The sequence below is a fragment of the Vidua macroura genome, chromosome 19 (genome assembly GCF_024509145.1).
Source record: "Vidua macroura isolate BioBank_ID:100142 chromosome 19, ASM2450914v1, whole genome shotgun sequence".
NCBI lineage: Eukaryota > Metazoa > Chordata > Aves > Passeriformes > Viduidae > Vidua > Vidua macroura.
In genome coordinates, this window is record NC_071589.1 from 4,178,481 (window position 1) to 4,184,529 (window position 6,049).

General features: G+C 50.3%; 1 protein-coding gene across 1 annotated transcript in view; it reads right to left on the reverse strand.

The window, feature by feature from the left end:
• The window catches only part of SEC14L1 (SEC14 like lipid binding 1), a 42,828-nt gene extending 41,352 nt beyond the window's left edge, over window positions 1-1,476 (reverse strand). The window contains exon 1 of the mRNA XM_053994630.1: window positions 1,388-1,476. The gene's annotated coding sequence lies outside the window, so the exon portion shown is untranslated. The remainder of the gene's footprint in view (window positions 1-1,387) is intronic.
• Between the last annotated feature and the right edge of the window lie 4,573 nt (window positions 1,477-6,049).

The following is a 6,049-nucleotide window of genomic DNA, read 5'->3' on the forward strand; positions in this document are numbered from 1 at the left end:
GTATGTGGGTTGCCCTGCTCAGAGCAGGGACTGGGGAAAAAAAAAAAAACCCAAAGAAATACAGAAAGCACAAAAAGAGGTTAAAAAAAAAAGTATTAAAAGTGCTTGTTTGCAGAAAGAAGGAAAAAAATGGATTACAAAAGCACACTGATGAATCAAGGGCATTCCTTGATCATCTCTAGAAAAACTGAAACTTTTGAGAGAGAAACTTACAAGATAGCTGGGGGAAAAAACTTCGAGAAAAATTCCACTATGCGGCCAGAAATGATTCACTGGCAACACGGAGAGGAATTACTCCAAAGGCTTCGTGCCTCTCTACCCAGCAAAGTGCTTGACCCGAACTCTCTCGACTGCAATTACGTTTATTGAAAAATCCTGGCAGTAACACTCGCATATGAATCGCGGGCTGCGCGCCAGCCTCATTTTAGCGAGAAATGGGTTTACTACAGCAAGTTCGCTTCGCTTTTCTGTCCGGAAGGCGCTGCGGGAGCGCTCCCGGCCCCGGGGCTGGGGCAGCGCGGCTCAGCGGCTCCCCGGCCCCGGCCGGAGCCAAGAACAACCCCCCGAGCCACAGGAAAGTTCTCCGGCATCCCAGCCCCGAGAAGAATTTACCCATGACTACCCCGCAATTTTCCTTAAAAAAAAAACAAAAAAAACCAACAAAAAAAAAAAAACCACCTGAATCAGCACAAACAGCCGCAAACAGTCTCTAATCCCCGGACAAAAAGAGTTACACAACAAAGAAACTCCGCGTTCCTCCCGCCGCGGCGGAACCGGGACACCCCGGGAGGGGACGGGATGGGGGACACCTGTGACAGCCCTGAGCTCTCCCGGAGGGATCCGGAGGTGAAGGGACACCTGTGACAGCCCCGCAGCGACCGGGACACCGGTGACAGCTCCGCGCTGCTCCGGAGGGACCCAGGACAGCCCGGGAGGGGACGGGACGGAGGGACACCGGTGGCAGCTCCGCCCTGCTCCGGAGGGACCCAGGACAGCCCGGGAGGGGACGGGACGGAGGGACACCGGTGGCAGCTCCGCGCTGCCCCGGAGGGATCCGGCTAGAGCCGCCTGTCCGGGCCGGCCGGAGCGCAGCGGCGCCGCCGTGACCCACACGAGGACCGCGACCCCCGCCCCACCATCACCACCACCACCCGTACCACCACCACCACCACCACCATCACCACCACCATCGCCATCGCCATCACCACCACCACCCCCCGTCCACCACGGGCAGCGCCGACCTCTCCTCGGGGCTCCCCGCAGCCAGCGCTGAGAGGAGCCGGCGGGGAGCGGGCGGACAATGGGAAAGTTGCCGCGGGGCAGGGCGGCGGGGCTGGGGGACGCGGGGCGCGGGCGGGGGCCCCGGGAGGCTCGGCGCCGTCCTTACCGCCCGGAGCCGGCCGCGCTCTCCCCTCATGCCGCCGGGGCAGCGCCGTCCTGCGCGGGAGGGGCGCGCGCGCCGCCGCCCGTCGCTCGCGGGGCCGGGCGGGGGCGGGCCCGGCGCCTGCGCGCTGCCGGGGGCAGGGACGCGCGGGGCGCATGCGCGGTGGGCGGCCGGCGGCCGGCGGCCGTGAGGGCGGAATGGTTTGGGTGGGAAGGGATCCTAAAAGTCGTCGAGTTTCACCGCCTGCGTGGGCAGGGACAGCTTACACCGGAGCAGGTTGCTTCGAGTACTGTCCAGCTTGGCCTTGGACGCTTGCAGAGCCACAGCTGCTCCGTTCCACCGCCTCACCGCCCTCACAAAGAATAATTTCTTCCAAATCTCTAATCACAGAATCACGGGATCAGTTAGGATGGAAAAGACCTTTGAGATCACCGAGTCCAACCTATGACCTAACACCACCTTGCCAATTAGACCATGGCGCTAAATGCCACTTCCAGTCTTTTCCTAAACACCTCCAGGAATGATGACTAAACAAACCACCCAAATCCAAACCTCCTCTCTGTCGGTGTGAAGCCATTCCCCCTTGTCCAGTCACTACCTGCCCTGATACATTCTCTTCTCCCCATGTTTCTTGCAGGCTCCCTTCAGGAGCAGCTGGAGCTGAGTCAGGGCAGGTTTAGGTTGGATGTGAGGAGCAGTTTTTCACCCAGAGGGTGGCTGAGCACTGGGACAGGCTCCTCAGGGAGGTGGTCACAGCACTGAGCCTGTCTGAGCTCAAGGAGCATTTCGACAATGTTCTCACATGGTGAGATTCTTGGGGTGTCCTGTGCAGGGCCAGGAGCTGGACTCGATGGTCCTGGTGGGTCCCTTCCAACTCAGCCGATTCTGTGATTCTGTGATTCTATACTGGAAGGCTGCAATTAGCTCATCCTGAAGGCTTCTCCAGGCGGAACAATCCCAATTCTCCCAGCCTGTCCTCATATCGGAACTGCTCCAACCCTCCAATCATCTTGGTCCGATCATCACAGGTCCTGTGCAGGAGCCCCAGAGTATTCCAGGTATACTCACCTGAGTGGAGCAGAGGGGCAGAGTGCCCCTCAAACACACAGAGTCACAGACACACACCGCGGGTGCAGGAGGGCATGGACAGTGGGACATGGCACCTCCTGCAGGTGCCTCCCCTGCTCTCAGCCTCCCCTGAGCGTCCTGTGATCCCACACCCCTCGTGGCCCCCTCGGCGCGGGGCTCTGGGGAGTTCTGGGTGGGTTTCAGGCACCATCAGGGGCAAGGTCAGCTTAGGGCGATGGCACAGCACGGTGCTCCAGGGCCATGGGGCAGCGGGAGCACAGGGACCCACCTCGGTCACTGCTGGAGCATCTTTCCACCTCTCCTCTGTCTCTGAACTCACCCAGCTCAGGGTGTTTGCAGTCTGGGACGCCTCAAAGAGCTCTGTCTCACACCATGTGTGGTTTAAATGTGATGTACTAAAAGCAAGAAGTACAATTGTGGTTTTTACAGTACCAGAGTATCACAAACAGTGTTAAATAAGGACTGGAAAGTTAGGAACCCATGTCTCTGCTCCCTTCAGCAGCACTATTGAGGCATTTTGTTTACCCACAATATCTTTTATTAATGACTCATTCCCTCAGAATATAAATCTACTAAAATTCAGAGTCGTGTCCTGACATTTTGATGCAATTCTTTCCCTAGGAAAGCTGAATTTGTGGTTACCACTAATGAAGGATTAAGCTGCCATTCTTTCTTATACAGATCTTGTGTCTTTTTAAGTTAGTCAAGCATAGCCTCTTGTCTGATCTGAACTAGTCCTTACAAGAAGTTGTTTAATGTTGAGAAATTGCTCCTCTGAATCTCATTTCTGTTGTGGCACTTGGCCAGTTGCCTTCATGTAGCTGGAATTAACTAGTTAACTGTAATTAGATTTAGTTATCTGATTGATATTCCATGCCATTATGCCTGCAACATCCTTTTCCTGCTCTGAAAGCCTGAGATATAATCCTACTGGTGTAGCAGGGCAAGGAATTTACGCCCACTCAGATTCCATTTTGTTCATAACATTTCCCTCTTTAGATTCTGGGCAATGTTTTAATTCTTACTGACTGCCTTTATTCTACTTCACCAAATGGCCAGGTAACCAGAAAAGCTTTTAAAGGTATTTGGAGTTTATTGATAGAGTGAAAATCCATAATTTAATGTCACAATCAATCTTAGTCTCAGCTGTTTTCTGCAGAAATAACAATCTTAGCAAGATAGACAAAGAAGAGGAAAGTAATATAGGTTTAAATTTTTCTGCTGTTGTTTATTTTCCTGATACATCTTCTCTTATGGAAGTTCCAGTTAGGTGGAATGTAATGAATAAATGTGTGGGTGAAATGTTTCAGGAAAGCTGTGAGGCATGCTGGAGACTGAAGCCCAGAGGACACAGGCTGAAAGTGCAAACCGTTGCATATTTTTGGAAAATCAGGAACACAGCCTGCAAGATACGAAGGGAAGTTTGGCCTTAGGGAGGTTACGCAAGGTCGGTCTCTTCCCTCCATCGGAGCACTTTCCCTGGATTGCATTCCTTCACGTTATGAACTTCAGTTACACAACTCGAAGCAACTGTTATCTTGATTCAGGCAATATTGCCATGGAAATTAATGACAACTATTGGTAGTCCATCCTTTACAATTAATAATAACTCACTGTAAGTGCAGTTTCTCGGGAGCAGTGCAGGGCTGATGCATATGAGAAAAGATTCAAAATGCCTCTCAGCCGTGCTGGAATGCAGCTCAAACTCCTGGAATTTTAACATGCAGGAACTTGCTCTGGTTTCTTTCCTTTGCATCCCAGGCAGTGAAGAAAAGTGAAGTGATCCTGACTTCTTACTGTCCATAAAGTCTCATCTTCAGAGATGTTGTACTAAAGAGAGAAAATTGTCAGCAGTTTATGACAAGAGAGAATGTGTTTACTCAAGGTCTTGCTGCTAAGCTGTATATTTATTAAAGTATGTGGAAAAGGGATGAGAGTTTGGGTTCAGACACACTGAAGTGCTTCAAGAGCTATTCCCTCACAAATCAGTCCTGTCTGAGTCAGTGGAATTTTTTATGTACTGCTGGCTGCATTGAAATAAATATCTGCTTCCTAAACTTTCAAAGCCATGGAAATGGTCCCAAATGATAACACTGCCAGCATGATGGAAATAATAATAAGCATGATGAGTGACAAACAGTTAATGGAACAGAGTTGTGCCCTGGGGACAGTGATTCTGGTTTGCACAGTTTTTATTTAATGCATCACAGGTATTTCACTAGGTGTCACCATTTTTACTTTCCCTTGTCAGTCTAGGGAGAGACAAACTGGTAAAGCTGGGTGTGAGGATGTGTGAACTCCTTCACCCCTCTTCTCTTAAAAGTAACTGTGACCCTCCAGACACAGACCTGGATGTGCCCATCCACTACAGTTGTACATATTTTTGTAAGCTCCCTGGACAGCTTGTACTGAGAAAACAGTGAACAGGAGGAAAAATTTCTCCACGTATCTCTGGAGATCTTAAAGCCCTTTATAATGGCAGGGAAGACACTAATAATCCCAATATGCAGTATAAATATTGAGGCTCACAAAATGCCATAGGGTAAATCACACAGGAAGTCAGTACGAGAAAGGAGACCAGAGCTCCTCACTTCCTGGGTGGTTCCCTTATTTCCAGGTATTATTTCCTGCCTTTTAGCTCTGCAGTAGTTTTCCACTATTCACCAGATTGGGATTAGGTTACATATCTCCAGACTGGCCTGTGTTCAAAGAGGGGATGTTAATGTACGGTACCTAGAGGGTTTTACATTCCGTGATGAGATTTTTATTCAGGATTAAACCAGCCTTAGTCTACCGTAGTTTATTGCACCATAAGTGAAGGTGTATTAACCTTATACCACTATTTGATTTATCTGAGTTTTCCCATAAAAAAGCCTTAAATGACCTTGTAGACTGGAGCCCTTTATTTCTTGATGCCACAAACAGGCAGAAACATGTTTTTTCCTGTCTTCTCAAGTGACTGGTAGGAAAATTGAATTGTAGCCTGGGAGCTGGCCAGGGACACCAGCTGCCAGGGCTCAGAGTCCAGCAGCTGACATCAGAGCACCGGCCCCATTGACAGCAAAGGTTACGTAGACAAACATTAGCAAATAGGACCAAGTCCTGATTCATAAAATAGATGAGTCGGGATGAGCATGGCTCGTGTCCCAGCCCTTATTCCCAAGCTCTCCCTGCAAAGCCTGGACCCATCCAAGCTCCCTGCTTCGAGTTCTGTGTCGCTGCTCAGGAGCCGTGCCATGCTAAAACAAAAGTGAGCAGGTGGTGCAGGGGGGGCTGCTCGTAGAGAGATAATTAAATGTGAAGAGCTGGTGGAGTGGATACTCTGGGTGAAGAATCAGATCCAACATTTATTGTAATACCTGTGTTGGATGTTTGTAACACCTAAAAGCCTGATAGCACTGTTTTCTCGGGGGACTGTGAGGAGCAGGGGACACCCTCTGGGGCTCCCACTGGGTTATTTTATCCCTTAGACATCAGGAGGTGGCACAGGTTAAAGAGAACTCACCCCTATGACCTTTTTTTCTAGTAAAGGAAATAAAGGTATAAGGAATAAGGGGAAAACCACTTGGAAAATAA